Source organism: Epargyreus clarus, unplaced genomic scaffold, assembly GCF_041222505.1.
Source record: "Epargyreus clarus isolate Ecla_fem2 unplaced genomic scaffold, WU_Ecla_fem_2.2 ptg000004l, whole genome shotgun sequence".
NCBI classification, from domain to species: Eukaryota; Metazoa; Arthropoda; class Insecta; order Lepidoptera; family Hesperiidae; genus Epargyreus; species Epargyreus clarus.
In genome coordinates this window covers 4982513-5002812 of record NW_027332212.1, presented here as the reverse complement: position 1 = coordinate 5002812, position 20300 = coordinate 4982513, and the positions used below count along the sequence as shown (strand labels likewise).

The 20300-nt window shown below is 35.8% G+C and overlaps 1 protein-coding gene across 5 annotated transcripts in view; it reads left to right on the top strand.

Moving 5' to 3' along the window:
- The window catches only part of LOC140757313 (fibronectin type III domain-containing protein 5), a 178241-nt gene that overhangs the window by 62067 nt on the left and 95874 nt on the right, over window positions 1-20300 (top strand). The gene's annotated exons all lie outside the window — the stretch shown is intronic.

Genomic DNA, 20300 nt, shown 5'->3' with positions numbered 1-20300 from the left:
AAACTTTGTATTCGGCTTTCTGGATAAATATAATGAAATGCCTATTTCACTGCTTTTGGAAATTCTACTTCAGCCTTTTTGGTGCAGTCGGGTTTTTGATTTTTTTAATTAATTGTAGGCTGTTTTTGTATCGAAGTGAATTAAACTCTTACGTTCGTGCGGTCCACGCCCGTCGTCCCTTCTATAAAACCTACTCTAGTGAAATCTATTCTCACTTGAAATTCAACCCTTTGAATGCTACGATACACCTTCACCCAAATTTTACAGTTAGTGCGTTTCACTCCATAAGCTGATATCGTAAAACGTATTAGTTCTACTTGATCCTGATTGTCGTTGGAATCTCAATTGGGGTGCAATCGTGGAGGGTTGAAACTCAATTCTATAGGTCCTGTTCACGCTGTATTGAAAGCTTAGTGTTACTGTTATTTCAAACGTGTGAAAGGAGGTTAAGAAGTTTGGGTCAAGTCGGAATTTTAATGGAAGGGATAAGTGATCATTTTAGTCCCTTTTTAGTACGGCTTTTCGTGAAAGTTCCTCTTAGTTTTCGGTCTAGAGAGTTATGCTTGAAGAAATTGAATTTTATGGGATGGAAATAATATGAAAGTACTAGTTAATCATTCATAAATCAATAATTATTACAAGTTTTTTTTTTATAATATATAAGTAGCAGGTAAGCCCATCTGATGGTAAGTGGTCACTACCGCCCATAGACATCTGTAATCGAAGTCAAACCCAGATAAGATCAGAGTCGTTCAGGAAGTCAGCCATTGATGCTTTGTAACTTTCGAGGACTAAGTTGGAACGCCTGATATAAGTATTTATATTATGTCTCTTTTACTATAACCCTCAAAATAGAACACAGTAATGCTTAACACTGTTGCTATTTGGCAAAAATAGATGTAGCGGTGGAGGTTTGGAGTTGAACCCCAAAACATTCTACTATTATTGCCTTTAAATACTTTGTAATATTAATAATATCTTACATATAAAGTAGAAGTATATGATTCTACATCATATTTTTAACGTCTTTGTTAACGTATATAAACCATTATCATATCCGATTTGCCGTCCGTCTGTGACATCCTGATTCTTTATTCATGGAGCTCTTCAGAAAACCGGTCAAGTAGAGGTCGGGTCCCGTTTAACGACATCGTGTATTCAAATTCTTGACAGCTTTTCAGATTATTTTTAGCGGAACTACGTAAAATATGTCTTAAAAATATAGACCTCAATCTGGGTGACATATTTTTTCAAAGTAATTTTTATTACAGACGTAGTAGACGTAGACGTAGTTTTGAAGGTGGTAGTACCCTTTGTGGTTCGACTCCGGTGGCACCACCGTTACACCTATTTCAACATCATAATAGCGCTAAGCGCTGGTTTGGTCTGGTTTGAAGAGTGTGTTAAGGGAGATATACGTTTCCTAGGCGCTCCATGGCAACCCCCCATGAACCCCAGCATTGTTAGGGTAGTACAGTAGTACTACACTATACCATTCACCGTATTGTAGTACTGCATGAGGTTGGCCACAGATGTGTTGTTACCCCTGAGAACTGTGTTGGGATGCCTGGTATAAGTGTCTCCTTAACCATACCTTTGAACTTTGAAAGTACACATCAGCATCATTATCATCAACAACCCATTACTATCCCACTGCTGGGCACGGGTCTCCTCTCATAGTGAGAAGGATTAGGCCATAGTTCACCGCGCTGACCAAGTGCGTATTGGTAGACTTCACATACCAATGAGTATATATATTTTTTATAAATCTCTCAGGTATGCAGGTTTCCTCACGATATTTTCCTTCACCGTTTAGCAAGTGATAATTAATTTCTAATACGCACATAACTTTGAAAAATCAGAGGTGCGTGCCTGGGATTTGATCGGACACCTCGATCGAGAGACCGAGTTTCTTAACCACTAGGCTATCACTGCTTACTGCTGCACATCAGCGCTGAAATAAAACTCAAATAAGGGTGACTGTGATGCCTATGGAGTCGTACCAAAAAGGGTTATTATTAAACTGAATTGGAGATCTACCATCCAATTAAAATAATTAACTAAAATCCAATTAAACTATAAACACTTCACTTCAGTTTATTGCAAAACGAGTAGTTAAACTAATACAAAACTAAAAAAACTTTTATGAGGGCAGACGAAGATACATTTCAGTACTCAATGATAACGGTTTTAATAGTTTTTATGATCGTAAAATGCGAATTGAAATAATTAAGTTAATAGCTTGGAAATAGTTATTGCTCAGATGATGACGGTTTCAGTAAGTGAAGCATAGAAATATAGTAGGTACTTAGCATTTATGCTTTCTTTTACGGAGGAACTATGGATCTTGATAAGGGGGTTGAAATCGAAAGTACTAAACATAGTATGATGAGAGTTTCGTAAATAAATAAAAAATATTTTTACTATACGTATCGTTACAGCCGAAAAGCTTAACATAAAATTCCTAATTTACGCTGAAATATACACATACAGTTCTGAGTTTAAATGTAGTTAAGCAGTGAGTTAACAATTCAGATGGCTTACGAAATACTTATTTTTTATTTAACGATGTTTACATATTGTCTACAGTTTGTAGTGTATATTCACCACCTAGTAGGCTATATGCTCCTAAGAATTTTCTCTAGAGTATCGTTTTTACGTTAAAAAGCACGGTACCCTAAAATTGTTATAAGCAGAATGCCTGAAATAATCAGACCGTCTTCATTTAAGTATAGCTCAACCTGAGTTTCTTTAAGCAAGTAGTGATCTGAAATAACTATCTTCATATTGTTCTCGAAACGGTATTTTCAATACATATCTCTCCCTGAATTAATACATCCATCAACAGTTAATTACTATGAAAGCATATCCTATATTTTATAAGATAATCGATCTGGTAATTGGAAATGTCATCAATTGAATGTATTAATTTGTTACTTACAATTACGGCTTTATTTTGTAGTCGTTGTTGATATAGTAATATTTATTTATTGCATGCTAACTCAATAATTACATGAGAGAAGGTACTTGCTATCTATCTTCTTAGTTAGGTGCAGTCTATCTTCTTTATTTAAATGACAAACACAATACACATATACACAAATGTTTGGGGATTCTTAGTTTGATTCCTGGCCGGGCACCTGAATGATGAAAATTAATTTATATTATGAAACTGAGTGTATTACTCCTTTTATATGTGCTTATAGCATTCATTCGTGATGGGTCTCCATTTTGTGACGGGGATCCTAAAAAAGTCACCTGGTGCCGTGGGAGAGTGGAATTTTTATCCACTAAAACCCCCTCGGTTATCGTCCTCAGGGCTACAAAGAGAACTTCAGGATCTCCATCAGAGATGCCCATGTCGAACACTGCTCAGGAGAGGTTTACGTTTTTCCCAAGCCTATTTTTGTTTACAGTGGTATGTGTCCACACAAACCGCCATTCTTTCCGGTGTCGCTAGCTGGATGGTTCGAGCTCTCATTCTCGCCCGCAACCCCGGTCGCCCTCTTTCAGTCCGCTTTTACGAAAGACAAGTGATACCTTCGTTCTATTCTCCCCTAAGACCACAGGGACGTAATCCATGGCATCCTACGATATTCGAAGAAGATACAAGGTATACAATATATTTCTCCATTTATGAAGATAAAGCAACAATTTATTATAATTATTTACTCACTCTTCTGACGTATTTCATATGATACGTATATCTTACTTCGCGTAATAAACGTAATTCGTATGATACCTATATTTTACTTCGCATAATAAGTAAATATCTAACCGTATTGTGTTACGAAACGGCATACAAAATTATCTTAGAGAACGTAAAAGAAATCTTTTTAGATAAAATATTACTTCTACGTAAATATTTCTTAGGGAAAAGTTGTAATAAAACATTAACACATTTACCCCAGTTTTTTTTTTATATGCATGCATGCAGTGCACCTGATGGTAAGTGGCTACTGCCGCCCATGGACATCTGTAATCAACCCCAGGTGGGATTAGATATTCCTATCTGAGGTCGGCCACAGAACACAGTCGCTTAACACTGCTGTTATGAGGTGGATATAGGTGTGGCGGTGGTGCCGCCGCAGTCGAACCACAAAGGGTTCTACCACCTCTAATGTATGAATTACGTTGACTATTTCTTTGGTGAAAGTTAACATAATTACTTACTAGTGTAAATGTTTTTCTAAATTGTGAGAATTTGTATTTATTCATAACATTGAAGTAGCGAGTATTCACTCCACTTGATAGTGATACTAAGAAAATACTGCCTATGAATAGTCAACTGAAATAGGATTGGAGTCGTTGCTGAAGTCAGATACGTGGCTACCCATGGGGATTATGTTGGAACGTCCAGAAGAAGTATATTTCCCGTACTTACTTAATAAAATAAAATTCCAGGAAGATTAAAACTGCTATTATAAGGCGGAGGCTTAGCGGTGGTGTCTTTCAAGTTCTACTACCTTCACTGTTTTCAATTCACTTTGAAAACTTTTATTATGAAGTTAAAAAGCTAAATTTACTTTATATGGGATAGAAACGATTAATATAACTAAGAATGTGAATAATTTATTAATAAGAAGTTAATGAAATAATTATGCAATAACCTTCGCTTCATTTAACACAAAAAACACAAGCAAAATCATAAAATATTTACAAAAAGATAAGTTAAATAAGAAATAACAATTACGATAAAATTATTATGCAATTTTGCGTAATTGTAACCGAACTTAATTGAAAATTTACGATAAAAATGTTCCGTGAATTCTACAATTAATTTGTTGCTACATTTAATTTTGTTCCTCAATTTAATTCAGAATTCATCCATACAAACCGAAATGCAATAAACATGCCACTGTGGCACACTCAAACGTTGTGTGACCATCCGTCTGTTTGTACAAACCGATGTCGACCCGACAATCGGAGCGTGATTGAAGCTGACGTATCATTCGTGATAGATAGTGATAGATAGCAATAGATCGTATGGACCGTAGATGTGAACGCCAGACATCTATCTGGTGCAACTGAATTAATTTAAGCTTTGCTTGCAAATGTCGCTTGCAGTAAATCCGTTCTGTTCGCTTTCAAATACATTATTTCGTCTCGAATTCTATCACTGGTTGGCAGCTGGATACGGGATTATTCGAATAAGATGTATAAAGCCATTGTCTACTATGCTGATCTAGTGTTGGTTGCTAGACTTTATCTTACTATTGTTGAAACTATTAAAGGTTTTCTCACGACGCGGTTATAGTGATAATTAAGTTCTGAAACCCACATAACTACTTCTTACTTCGATACGTAATATACTTATTAAAAGCTTACAGCAACAGTGTAGCATTAAGCTGTTGTGTTGATGGTCAGGTGTAGTTTAGGCTTAACTAACTGTAGTTTAAACTTAACCTCCAGGATTGTATATGTTTCATTTGCTACTATTTTATTTTTACTATAAGGGAGATAACATACACTAGCGACGTCTCACGTTGACGGTGGTAGCTGGTGACGCTGGCGACTGTCGTCGCCTTTGGTATGCCACCATTGGCAGTAACGGTACTCAGCGTTGGCTGTCGCTCCCTTACAGTTTTATTCCACTACGGTAAAACGAGAGTTCCTTTCCTAAATAAAAAAAAAACATGAATTCCTACTCCCTCAGCCTTTTTCATGTAGCAACAATATATCCTTTGTTTCCTTACGTAAAAGCTGGACGTTAGTTCGTTAATTCACTTTTTCCTCCGTTTTCAATTTGCACAATGCAATGGAGGTCGTGTGCGTTTTGTCCCCACTGTCCCCTTTTATACAAGGATTCACTCGGTTAATTTTATTGTTCTTTTGTTTAACAATACGTACAGAGGTTAGCTTTTTTTTTGTAGTTGAATAATTGTAATAAATTATAATAGGAAGTACGATAGAGTACGTTTAAAATAAATAAATTGAAGGTGATAGAACCGTTTGCTCGACTCCGGAGATATCACTGTCACTCTTATTTCTAATAGCAGTGTTAAGCGCTGCTGTGTTCTGGTTTGGATTATAATTATGTAATTTATAATTATGTAATTATCCGAAGCTTTCCAACTTAGTTTTCGTTGGTAGAAACACATCTGTGGCCTCAGTGAGGTATCACATCTTATCTGGGGTTGGTTACAGATTCTCATGTAGAAGCCACTTACTATCTAGGTAAGAATTAGGTAATAAATAATAATGAATAAAGAAATATATCATTTGTTCATATGTGTATTAAAATGTTATTATTAGTTGATTTAACCATGTGGATACCTGTTAAAAATTTACAGTTAACGCCTTTAGTGAGAATAACTCAAAAGCTATGTGAAACGGAATTTATTACAAAAAAAATGTCCAGTTATAGTATACGTACCGGTTACGGTCGAAAAATTCAAGCCTGCATTTTTGAAGTTTTAAAAATTGTAGTAAAATATGTTTTTTAAACATTTAGCATTTTATTACACAAAAAACAACATGTAAAAATATAAACAGGTGTGAATTATTTGTAAACAGGTTTTTTTTTCTAAATTTCCTTTTCTAAAGCCGACTTAACAACACTGATTTGGTTTCGACTCCGGCGGCACCACCGTCACATTTATTTCTACCTAATAACAGCAGTGTTAGGCGCTGCTGTGTTCCGGTTTAAAGGGTGTAGTAAGGGAGAGATACTTTTCCGAGGCGTTTGGCGTATCTGTGGCCGACCTCAGGTAGGAATATCTAATCCTATCGGGGGTTGAATACAGATGTCCATGGGCGGCAGTAGCCACTTACCATCAGGTGAACTGCATGCTCGTCCGCTACTCCTATATTATAAAAAAAATAATAAAACCGATTCTTAAAGTAACCTGTGCCCAGCAGTGGGATAGCAATTTGTTAGTGTATGATAACAGACACACAGAAATATTCCTCAGTATATCAGTGATGAAGAAGTATTATGTTCGTGTCAGTTTCAGTCATAATTTATAATGTGTGAGCGCGTATATTTCTGCTCGAGAAGTGCGAATTCAGCGTTTATTAAGATATTTCGCACGTAAGCATACTTTTGCCGTCGACATAGTGGCAATTTTCTTCTTTACTTTGTTCCTATCAAAAAGAAGACTATACAAAATCCAAGTTATGTGAAAATATATTTTGTATTATTTTTTCATTGTTTAATCTAACGATTAAGCAGATGTTTCTTCCTGATGGAAAGTAGTCAACGCGCCTATGGACATTTGCAACACCAGAGGAGTCGCCGAGTCGCTAATGCATCGCCGGCTTTGAAGTAGAGCCCTTTTTGCATCTTTTTTGAAGAGCCCCATGTCATAGCGCTCCGGTAATACCTCAGGAGGAAGCTCATTCCACATCTTACACGTTCATGGCAAGAACGTTCGTGCAAACCGAACTTTTTGTATGAATACTGAATAGTGTTATTAAAATACTGAAAAGTAACATTTTCTACCTTCCGTATTAGGATTTCTGTTCTAGGTGTCATAAGCAAATATGTACAAGAAAATTAATCCTCAAATTAAATAAAAAAGCTACATAAAGATTAAGTTATATTGATCGATCATTTTAGGGTCAATAATAATTGGAAATTGTGCGTATTTTTATAAATGAGAATTTTAAATAACAACTGGACCTCTAGTTATGTTTTTACAGCAACAAAATTATCGCACTATTATTTACAAGTTAAAATATAGTTAAAATGTTCCTTTACATAAAATTATAACAGCAATAAATTTAAACAGAGATTTATGAAGAACTTTTTAATTCAAATGTGCTTGATTCACACGCCAGCTTTGCACTCCAGTAGCACTACCATGAGTTTACAAAAGTATTACTCGCTAGCGACTGCGTAAAATAAATGTATGAAAAATTGTACAGCGCCTCTGGTGGTTACTCGTAGAACTAAAATCCGTAGTGACGTAACTCGATACGTAAAAAACCTATCGAAATCAAATCGCTAGCGAATGTCATTATGACCTATTGCCATACAAATTCGGTCCCATGAGTCATTAATTTGACAGACATTGTCAAGAAATACCGTAACGATAGTAGTTATGTTATTCACTAGCAAAATGACAATAGTTTTCTATTTACAATTTCTATAGTGGCGTTTCTATGCCAACTCATGGTAGTGCTACAGGGCACTAGAATGGAAACTATAGCGTTCAAACGCGTTGAAATCGTGTGTAATTTCAATGTATGTCACGAACCAATTTCATTCCATGTGTAAAGATATGTCGACTGACCTTGGGTGCATTTACGTTAATGTCATTTTTTATAGTCACAGGTCACAGATACGCCGCTATCCCCGAGGACTAAGCTGAAATGTTTCGGATAAGTATGTCGGATTAGCACACGTTTCAAACTAGAAACAACATTACTGTTATTAGGCAGAAATAGGTGTGACGGTGTTTTTTTTTTTTTTTTTTTTAATAATATAGGAGTAGCAGACGAGCATGCAATCCACCTGATGGTAAGTGACTACTGCCGCCCATGAACACTTGTAATCAAGCCCAGATAGGATTAGATATTCCTTTCTGAATTCTTCGGCCACAGATGCGCCGCTACCCCTGAGGACTAAGCTTGAACGCCCCGAAAAAGTCTGTCTCCCTTACCACACCCTTCAAAACGGAACACAGCAGCGTCTGACAATGCTGTTATTAGGTAGAAATAGGTGTGGCGGTGGTGCCGCTAGAATTGAACCATGAAGGGCTCTACCTATAACCATTAGTTTTTTCAATTTAATGTAGGTACTTATTAATGAACTTGATCTTGCGTACAACTTTTTTGCTACTGTAGGTCATATACGAGTGTTTAAACAAATATAAATAACTATAAAAATGTTTAAAGTGACCGTGCGTGTTTTCAAATGAATGTCATGACCTCCCACAAGTCAATTACACACCACAAGCGCAATGTATTATTGACCATGCTTTTTACTGTACTGTGTAATATTACGTTCATTTCTGTCTATTTATATATTGTTTCTGTATGTTTATTCGAATAGTCTATGTAGAGTGGTTCCGCAAGGGTGCTACCACGGGCACACCTATTTCTAGCGTGAAGTGCTTGCGTGAGATGCTGCTTATATATGAGGTCACCATCTTAGACCTCAAGTGTTGTATTAATACAAAAAGTTTAAGTTTCCCAATGTTTTTTTATAATATAGGAGTAGCAGACGAGCATACAGTCCACCTGATGGTAAGTGGCTAGTGCCGCCCATGGACATCTGTAATCAACTCCAGATAGGATTAGATATTCCTACCTGAGGTCGGCCAAAGATGCGCCGCTACCCCTGAGGACTAAGCTGGAACGCCTCGGAAAAGTCTGTCTCCCTTACCACGCTCTTCAAACCGGAACACAGCAGCGCCTAACACTGCTGTTATTAAGTAGAAATAGGTGTGGCGGTGGTGCCGCCGGAGTCGAACCACAAGGGGTTCTACCACCTTCAGAACTTGACCAAGGGTAAAGACATTGGCTTTACTCTTTGGGTTCTGTTTTTACCCTTTGAGTACGGAACCCTTAAATGCAGCTTACACACATTTTCTTAAGAAAGGATTTTAGAAAATTCAACAAAGTAAAGTAAAAATGGACTACTCTAGCAGAATTTAATATTGTCTTTTGAAGGTAAAAATAGACGTTTCCATATAAACTTCAGAATAAACTGACCAAGAAGTGGCCATAGCACGTGTAAGCCCACAGGGATTATTAAGTAAACACGATCAGAAGGTATTAAGAAGCCCTTCCGAGAAACATATAATCGGATATGTTTCACTTTTATGAGTATTGGGATCAATGAAACGTTGTCAAATATTTCTTTCCTGGAAATAATAGATTTATGTGACACATAATATTCAAATTTTGTTATTGAATATAGCGCCATCTTCTATGGAATTGAGTAACTTAATATATAGAGGATCACATTCATAGAAGACATACGGTCGTTATTACAATATTTTTTTCCCACTAGAGAAGTCACATTTCGAACTTTCACAGGCAAAAAATTGCATAGTAGTTTTTAAGTATTAACATTCCCATTAATATTTTGGCCGCTACCCCTGAGGACTAAGCTGGAATGCCTTAGAAAACTATGTATTCCTCTTATCCATCTTACCTTACCTTTCAAACCAGAACTCGGTAGTGCTTTGATATGATGGTGATGGTGCCGCTGGAGTCAAACCGCCGGAGTTAAATATGCTCATCAGTTGCTTTGAATATTAATCTTAAGAGCTGGAAACAGGTGTCATTTAACTTACATTTAGAAGCAAATGCCCTCTAGGCGTAGGTTAGAGCGGGGCTTAACGTACAATTCCTCCCCTACTAATCACCTTACGTTAAGTGGGCTTATGTACGTATAGTATATACGTATGTAATTACCCGAACAGTAAATACAGTAATTATAGCAATACGAGATTTTCCAAGCAATCCCCAGAGTAATGGGTCTAATTAAACTAGATTGAACCGGTATTATCTAGTTTTGTGACCAATGTTATCCAGTATGAACATTATCAGGTCTTTTGTGTACTCGCGAAATCCTTGCTTTTGACCACTTGTGTTATGTACGGATGTGTACGGATTGGTTAATCAAAATAATATAATAAAGACTAGCCGACCCGGCAAACGTTACATATACATAAAACATATAAATAAAAAAATGTTAAGGGTGACCAACCCTTATCACTTAGGGGTATAAAAAATAAATATTAAGCGATTCTCAGACCTACTGAATATGCATATAAAATTTGGTGAAAATCTGTAATGCCTTTTCGGAAGAGTACGGTAACTAACATTGTGACACGAGAATTTTATATATTAATATATAGAGTGTACAAATAATAAAGACCATTTACATACAATAAGGACGTCTACGATACTCTAGGTTTTTTTAAAGAGTTGGTACTTACACTTATTACACTATACTTTACTAGAAAATAATATAAATAACAGAAACCGGACTGTTTAAAATTATAGGGTACGTCACTCCTATAATTTATACGAATCCAACATCACCACTTATTATTCTGTTAACAAAGGGGTGGTAAAATCCGTCAAGGTCTGGTCTGCAGGGCGTGCCAAGAAATGAGACATACTAATTATTTACATAATTTTATTTGGACAATTGATAATAATCTTATCTCGATCAATATTGTAGTACTTTTCTTTTTAGTATTTCTGCTCCATACGTATATAAATATATGCGTAGATATGTTCATAGTAAACTTATAAGTATACAATACATATGCAGAGCTATTACACCACAGACGCAATTCCCTGTATTTACGACTATGACATCATAACACGCTACATGCTAATGAAAGTACTCATGTCTAGTCTACATAATCTAGGTTATAACGTTATCAATGTGATAAAGATAGGATTAAATATACATAGATACGTGTGTAAAGTACGGGTAATATTGTTTTCATATAAAGTTTATTACCTTTTGTAGTAATCTAGTCTATACTTGATGTCATAACATTGAACCTAGCCTTAGTCCACAAGTGGTCATAATTTAAAAAAGCTGTATATTGGTTATCGTTGTAATGTAGCTTATTTTCTCAGAGCTTATTAAAAATCTGATAATAATTTTGTCTCAATCTATACAAATGCGGCCGTGAGGTCCCACGCTCAGCTATCAAGTTATTGCGCACGGGCTGCAGTTGTAACTTTTATTATCGTATTTCTATCATCATCATCATCAACCCTTTATTGTCCCACTGCTGGGCACGGGTCCCCTCTCATAATGAGAAGGATTAGCCCGTAGTCCTTGTATAATTGTTCTTTTGTAATATTTCTATAAAATATTATTATTTCAAGTTTGTGTACTCTATACCTTATGATATCAATGATAGGGTTTAAATGCATAGTAGACACTGACTTTGATATGGTTTGGTTCATTAGCTGTTTCATCTGAATGTGTTTAGTAGAAACTTTACTAAGTGGAATCAAGATAAGCTTTCATTTTAGTCAAAACTCTCAAGTAGGACTGATGTCTGTTAGCGGCAGTGGCCATTTACCTGGACAGTATGTTCGTTTATTATGTACATTTGTATGTCGGAGAAGGACAGCTCTCATCGACATCATTGATAGAATCTATGGGTTTTGTGGGTGTTGTCATAGGGTAGATGCAGGCACAAATACAGTAATCACAGTATTTATTGTTCTTAACATTTATAACTTCGGATTTACAATATAACTATACTATACTACTACTATTACTTTACAAACAAAGGATTTGAGCAGCAGGTTCAAGGTAGTGAATACACGCTCCAAAGCACAACAAAATAATGATCCACCTCGATCACTCACATTAGTTCTTATCAATGTTTCCCCACCGTGCCGCCACATACCTCGACTCCACTAGAGACCTTAAAAGTCTCTGCTCTGATTCTAATACGAAAGCTATACAATGACTGTTAATTATAATTTAAATCAATATTCCCTCCAATTGATGAAGTACCAATACATTACTAAAATACTACAGTAAGTCGAGCTATATTAAATAAGTCTATGTTATATTCGACTCTTCCTCCGACATGTATATAGCAAAAAAATATTAAGATGGAAAACTAAATGTGACTTTTGCAGAGCTCATTATTTTGGTGTTGTCTTCGTTTAAAATGAGAAATTTATTAGTCATATTTATTTAAACCCTCGGGACAGCCACAGGTGCGAAATTAAATACTTCGGACTTTATATTTTTCTTTTTATCCTGAAAATACATAGAGTCTCTGTATTTGAACAAAAAAGTGAATAAAATGGCTTTAACTTATAACATTAAACTCTTAAATCTACTCTTGATAGTCTCTTCAATGATAATGTTGACATGTAGATGTTTAGAGATTTGTAAAATAACGAGCCTATTAAACAAAATACAAAAACATTTAAATCCTATTATTTTTAAAATTCCTAATTTAATATATCTATTTAAATATTAATTACAGTTATCAAGTATACGTTTGATGTAACGTCTCTACTACAAAATTGAACTTAGATCTGATCCATTCAGCTATCCTTCTAAGAGGGTCTTAACTGACACTCATATGTTTAGACGTCAGCGTAGCAGCGTGGTAATGCGTGCTCTCTAATGGTATGTATTGTAAAAAATGATATATCAATGCCATCATCCTCCGTGGTTGATAAAATCTAGAAACTGTCGTCTGGGAGGTTACTGTATTATAAGATTACATAAAAGAAATAAACTTATTCTTGTAACTCTCAAGTGTTACTAGGCCTATCTAGGTAATTTTATTAAGGATGTGCTGGACAAATACTATGATTACTATGAAATAATGGTAATACTAGATTGTTTGAACACTGGTTATAGTAAGGTTTAAATTCATGTGGCAATTTAATATACAATATCTTCCGCCAAGCAATTTGGTTAATATACAATAATGTTATTATTATGTTTATGTATACTTTTTAGAAGTCTCGACTCAGATGTAGGCGAATCGGTAGTAATAATGGCATTCACGGGCTTACACCAAGTGAACGTCATAATATATACGATATCTATTGTTTTTATGTTCTTGTCGTGGTTTTCATATTTTTTTCAAGTGAACTAAATATTGTAATATAAGAAAAAATATTAAGAATTATAATAATATTCAATAGTGTGTCTAAGGGTAAAGGGAATAAAAAATCCCTTTATCACAGCGATTGACCTAAGCCGAGGCTCGTGCCTCAGGTGCCCTTGGGTCAGCCGCAGTCCCTATTTAGAAGAGCCAATTATCTCTGGGTCATTCCTCTGGCTAAGGTCCAAAGTCATCTCCTTTAAGTTACGTCAAAGTTTTAAAACCCTAGATTTACAATATTAGGTTTAAGTTAAACCATGAATACACTGTAACCGTTCCTATTTTTGCCTTATAACATCAAAGTTAAGTGCTATAGTCGGGCCAATACGAACGTGCGAAGTGAGTCATAAATCTTTTTTATCAGATCTCTCGTTCACACATATGGGCATATCGGAGCTCTCGCTCGCACTTCTAGTGTTGTACGTAAAACGGATTTGTCGATAGTCAATAGCAGGTAATCAAGGAAAGGTTAAGGAAATTAAGCAAAATATTATTAGGATGTATTTTAAAACGTCTTTTAATAACACCTATATTTATATTTTTGCATAATTACATTAGTCATTAAAGAAAGCCTCCTTTATTATAGCTACCTGTATCCGAGCGGCATCTCTTTATCGATATCGAGTTGTGCGGCATTGTCACATTCCTTTGACGTCACCTTCACTCGGCTCGCACGTTCGTAATGGCCCGACTACAGAAACTACCTTCATGCAGAATAGGGATTCTACCTAAAGCTAACCACAGATGGTCGCCTCATAGTACACATCCTGCAACCGAAACACATTCATCATCACTCGTCCTACTACAGGAAAGGGTCTCCTCTCAGAATGAGAATGATTAGGCCATAGACCACCGCGCTGGCCAAGTGCGAATTAGTAAGAGTTCACATACTTACACATATACATACGTTTGAAAACTTTCCTTTAAAATTTCTCAGGTGTGCAGGTTTCCTCGCGATGTTTTCCTACGCCGTTAACGTAAGTGATAATTAACTAATACGCACATAACTGAAAAATAAAGGTGCCTGGGATTTGAACCTCGTATCCCTCCATTCAGAGGCCTTGTACCAACCACTAGGCTATCACTGTTTGGAAACACATTGATGTACGCTTAAAAAATGTCTGACCGTGTTTTTTTTTATAATATAGGAGTAGCAGAGGAGCATGTAATCCACCTGATGGTCAGTGGCTACTGCCGCTCATGGACATCTGTAATCAACCCCAAATAGGATTAGATATTCCTACCTGAGGTTAGCCACAGGTGCGCCGCTACCCCTGAGGACTAAGCTGGAACGCTTCGGAAAAGTATGTCTCCTTTATCACACCCTTCAAAACGGAACACAGCAGCGCCTAACACTGCTGTTATTAGGCAGAAATAGGTGTGGCGGTGATGCCGCCGGAGTCGAACTACAAAGGGTTCTACCACCTTCAACCTTACCGTGGACTACCACTACCAAAAATTACAATATTATATGTGGAATTGCTTACACGTTCGTTCCCTATTTTCGTTCGAATTGCTCTAGCTGATTTTCTCCTTTAGTTGCGAGTAATAAAATCTAACCAGTAAATCTATCTAGACCGTAACAACAACATTTGGAAAATCTTCGAAAATAAAAGTAACACTACACACGTGAGCTACAATTTACTACAAAGTTATACGAGAAATAACGAAGTTAATAAAACGAGACCACACCGAAATTGGCTGTTTCGTCTCTTATAAATCCTGGGAATGGACCTTGACTGACTGTTAGTGGATTTCGATTCTTATTAATGCCAAAATGGGACACATTTTCAGTTGTGTACAGTTAACCCTTTATTGATAGAATTAGGATAATCCTCTTATTGATATTGTGATTGTTGCAATATCGGTATATTTTTTACTCGAGTATTGTGGTTAAGTATTTAGTTTAGTAGTTATAATTGTGGAAAAAGTGTGGGGCGCTTTTCTAAAACTGATAAATGGAGCACCCCACGCTTTTTCACAATTATACTGTTCCTTAACAGATTCCTAGAGTGAAAGTTATTTGCTACTTTTTAGTTGATTTTATCATAAAAGCGTGTTTTTTTGTATTTTAAACTATATCAGAACATTTGAGTTATGGGAAAATTATAATTTTCCAAACTAAAAACACGCTATAACAATTATTGAAACTAAAAAGCAATAATTGTTGCAATCTAGTAACTTTGCGATGAACTTTCTCTAAGGCGCTCGAACAATATCGCCTCGAAAATCGTTAATCTTGAGGATGTTGATAAAGACAATGGTACAAAATTATTAAAATTGTGTTTTGTCATCGGTTTTTGCTAATTCTTCACAATTTTGTATTAAACTGGACGTTCAAAGTGGATAGAAATCGCGTTCAAATATTCCGTTACTTAGTTACATACATACAACCCAAGCTAATAAAAGAGTGTTAAAAACGAAGTATATTTGGACAGACAAAAAGTAGGTAACTGGTACCCTTCGTGGCTTGACTTCGGTACCACCGTTACACCTGTTTCGGCAATGTAACAGCAGCGTAGCGCCGTAGTGTTTTTTATCCCACTGCGGAGGGTAATGTTTAGGTAATTATATAAAAAGAAAAATCCCCGCCTGCTTAAAAATATCACACTCCCGTAATTTAGAAAGAAAATATGATACACCAAGGATATTTCATATGTTTGTCCCTGTAGTTCTGGGACTAGAATAGGGCTACGGTACGGGGGACTTCCGGGGTTGCGGGCGGCAAGAGTGGGAGCTTGAACCGTCCAGTAACCGACCCCGGGAAGGACGGCGGTATGTGTGGTCGCATACCGTCGTGAACACCAGATGGTGTGGGAGGAGCGAAAACTGATCCCCCAGGGCGGAGCACGACCGGGGCATCGCGCTTGGAGGACTCCGGTTGTGTTCCGTCGGAGGTCCCGGAGTTCTCCAACAAGCGTTGAGGACGGCCACCGGGGGGGTTTTAATGCAGTAAAAATCCCACGTAACCCGGCGTCGCTTCCACGTCGTCGGTTACCCTTTGAAGGTGTCCACCTCGTTAAGAAAAAAAAAAAAAAAGGATATTTCATATATTAAAATCTGTGAAACCGTTTGAGCGGTCGGGCGTGTCAAAGTATGATACGTCCTTGCGTTGGAAAAACATTACCCTCCGTAGTCAGGTAAAAAAATACGGTTAAAGTCGCGTTAAGAAACTAGTTAACATTAAAGGAACTTCTTTCACGATAAGATTACTTCATAAGAAGATTACCAAAGTTGTTTGCAAAATGTCTTTGGTAAAAAGAAACGTTCTGTTGTTATTAATGGAAAGTGTGTGGCGGCATTTCTCGCGAAGGGATGGTATTAGGGGATCTAAGCCGTGTGTGTAATGGGTTCTTTTTCTGTAGTTATTTGATGGTTGTAAGCTTTTAACCCGCTATCCATATGCTGTTATACTTAGTATAGTATTCATAGTTGGACGATTTCACTTTATATGACTCTAAACGAGAATGTAGTCAACTTTAGAAAGTTTTACCTGATATCGTGTATGGAGCTATTGCTATTGAAGTCTTTAGTTAAAACACTTAACAGTCATATTTTTACTATATTATTGTAGAGCATTTAGTTGAGGACCGTTTATTTTAATTTGTCGCACGTGAAGGCAAAATTACCAACTTATTTATGGCTGTGATTTTATCGCAGTTTAACAAAGAATTTAAAAAATCGTCAATTTTTAATAAGTTCATTCGATCATATTCTGCTTAATTTTCATTGACAAACGTTTTCTGTGAATTTATATTTAACTCATTTAGGGTATGAGAGACGGTTTTAATTTCCTAGCTATCTCGTTTATATCATATTAAACATGATATTTACAGCTATTCACGAGCATATAAGGCCATAAGCGTACATACAAAATGGCAACAGAAGATTAACATTTCAATGCATAATGTTTTCAGATAATTAATCTTGTGAGTGGAAACACATTTAACGCACAAAGGGGATAACATATGCATGACGTCACGGGCCAATGCATACCTTACACAAAGCATATTGTTGTGTTTTGAAATGTTCTTTGTCAAACGGCTTTATTTTAATAAAAAATATTCATTTGCATGAAATGAATGGAAATGAATGAATTATGTTTTTGAGCTTTTAAAATTATAGGTATGTAATCAACATACTTATAAATAAATAATGCTATCCGTATGAATTAGGAGGCACCGCCGCAGCACCGTCTTTTTTACCAAATAACAGCAGTGTTGAGCGCTGCTGTGTACCGAATTAATTAGTAGGATAAGTGAGACATATCTAATTACCCGAGGCAGTTCGACTTAGTCCTCAGGGGTAGCAACGCACCTGTTGCCGACATCACGTGGGACTCTGATCTTAACTGGGGTCCATTACAGATGTACCTATATAAACGGCAGTAGACACACCATCACATGGACTGCATGCTCGTCTGCTACACCTATATTAAATAAAGTACAGTAACCTGTACCCTTACCTTGATTTTATCAGAACGATAGTGTCAGTAATGTAACATTAAATGTCTAAATTGAAAAAATGGCGCTGTATGTTTTGTCTCTCTTTTTTGCGAGCATGTGAGGCAGACAAAATGACTTGAGCACTTACTTATTGTTACGTTTACTCAGTCTACAAAAGCAAACGGAACAGAATAATAGATTTAGTAAACGTAACGTAAAATTGTGGGATGTTTTGAAAACTCACGGTAAGGGTACAGTTTTAAATAAAAATTGATGTCAAAAGCGGATGAAAAATAACCTACGTAGCAACTTAAGGTCCGTTTTCATTGGAACCTCTTGCAATCTCACATGAGTTCATAGTATCTAAAGTATCAAAGGGGACATAGTAGGAAACAAAGCGAATGAACCAATTCACCCCGTTATTGGCGCTGGTCGAGATGTGAAGAGCGTGAGTCTTTGATTTTATGGCAATCTAGCGCCGGAACTATTCAAGAAAAAATACCTACATAAAGCGAAGGGTTTTCTAGCGTATGTATGTACATAATGTTTGACATAATGATATAAGTGACATAAAAGACATCCAGTTGAATTGAATAAGACTATTTTTATGCCCAACAGTGGAATAAAGAATCCATCCATCCATGAGCTTTTTAAGGTTTACTGCTGGACAAAGATCTCCTCTAATTACCCGCCACTGTAACAAAATATTATTTATTATAAATAAAATTTTATTATTTTCACTATTAATTAACTTCCTTATTTTATATTATTTTAACACAGAACGTTAAGTATACCTACTCTATAAATAGTTTCTTTACTAAATTTTCATGCCGAAAATAACCTAAAGTAAATGTAAATTTAAAACAAAACTAAGAAACTTGTTCAAGTGTTTATAAAGTTCAACTAAGCGGAATCGTTTTATTGCTTAAGTTAGTTGAGTTTATTTTAATAACTTATCGCTGTAGGCAGATCCCTGAGAAAGGGATCTTAAATATCCGCATATTGTTTGCCTAATTTAAAAGTTACAGGAAGATCTTGAGGCTACTTGAACTTGAAACTTTTTTATAAATTATAGTTTTAAAGATTGTTCTTGTATTACTTAAATAGTACGAGTATGATTTCGTTTTCGAAAAAAGATTCCGTTACATACCCATAAACTTATTACAGGACAAGCTAATAAAACCTTAGTCAATAATATGTAGGTAATATTATTTATAAAAGTATAAAATTACTTGCATTTTTTTGTAAATTTTGAATCAAATTAGTTACTGAAAAAACGAAGAGTTCTTCATAATTAATAATCAAATAAAAAAGCATTGAGTTAGTTCCGTTCAAGGTTTTAAATAGTGCACACAGATACTGCAAATATTTAGATACTAAAAATATCGTATAATATTCTTTAACTATGAATTTGTCTATTTTCTAGCAAAATATCCAGTTAACTGGATTTGACAGGACTTTTTAAACAGACAGGGAAATACAAATGGATTTGGTATCATGCGAAGTGGGCATACCTTAATGAGTTGCACGTCACTCATTTGGAAATAACAGACGTTAAAATTTTCTTTGTAAGCGTACTAATTAGGGAAGTTTAAAGTTCAACGAAGACTAAAATTGTCTCTAGAAATTCAAACCGATGGATTTTGTATATGCTTCTCACTCTCATATAAGGCAATGAACAGGAGATGACTATAAATGTAATTATTTTCGATTCAAATTTCAATTGATATTTAAACGACTAGTTCAAACTTAGTGTTCAAGGGTAGCAACCAATCTATGGCTGATCTTAGAATCACAATCCTATCTAGGGTTGATTATAGATGTCCAGGAGTGGCAGTGGTAATTTAGTATTAGGTATATTGTACCCCTACTTCCTGCCTTTACGGAGCCGATAAAAGTAAGTTGTTATATACACCTATTTCTGGCGTGAAGCTGTTTTTGTCTTTCAGTAGAAGGTTATGAATGCCACTTAGTTTACTTATGACTTTTGATAACATTTTAATTATGACTTCAGGAGCTCCAGCGCATCTTTAATCAGTAATCACCTCTAGGTGATTACTGATCATCCACTTAATGGCAGTGGTATCTTACCATCAGATGGGCCGAAAATTTAGTTGCTACTTTAATTTAATTAATAAAAATCTAATTTAATAATCCTTCTGTTTCTAAGTTTCTAAGCGCCAACCTCGTTAACCTATTTCCGTGAGCAAATTTTCGTAAAGCAAACACGCGTTAATTTCTAAGTTAATTCTAATCTCTTAAACAAACTCCACATTCATTTTCTTTG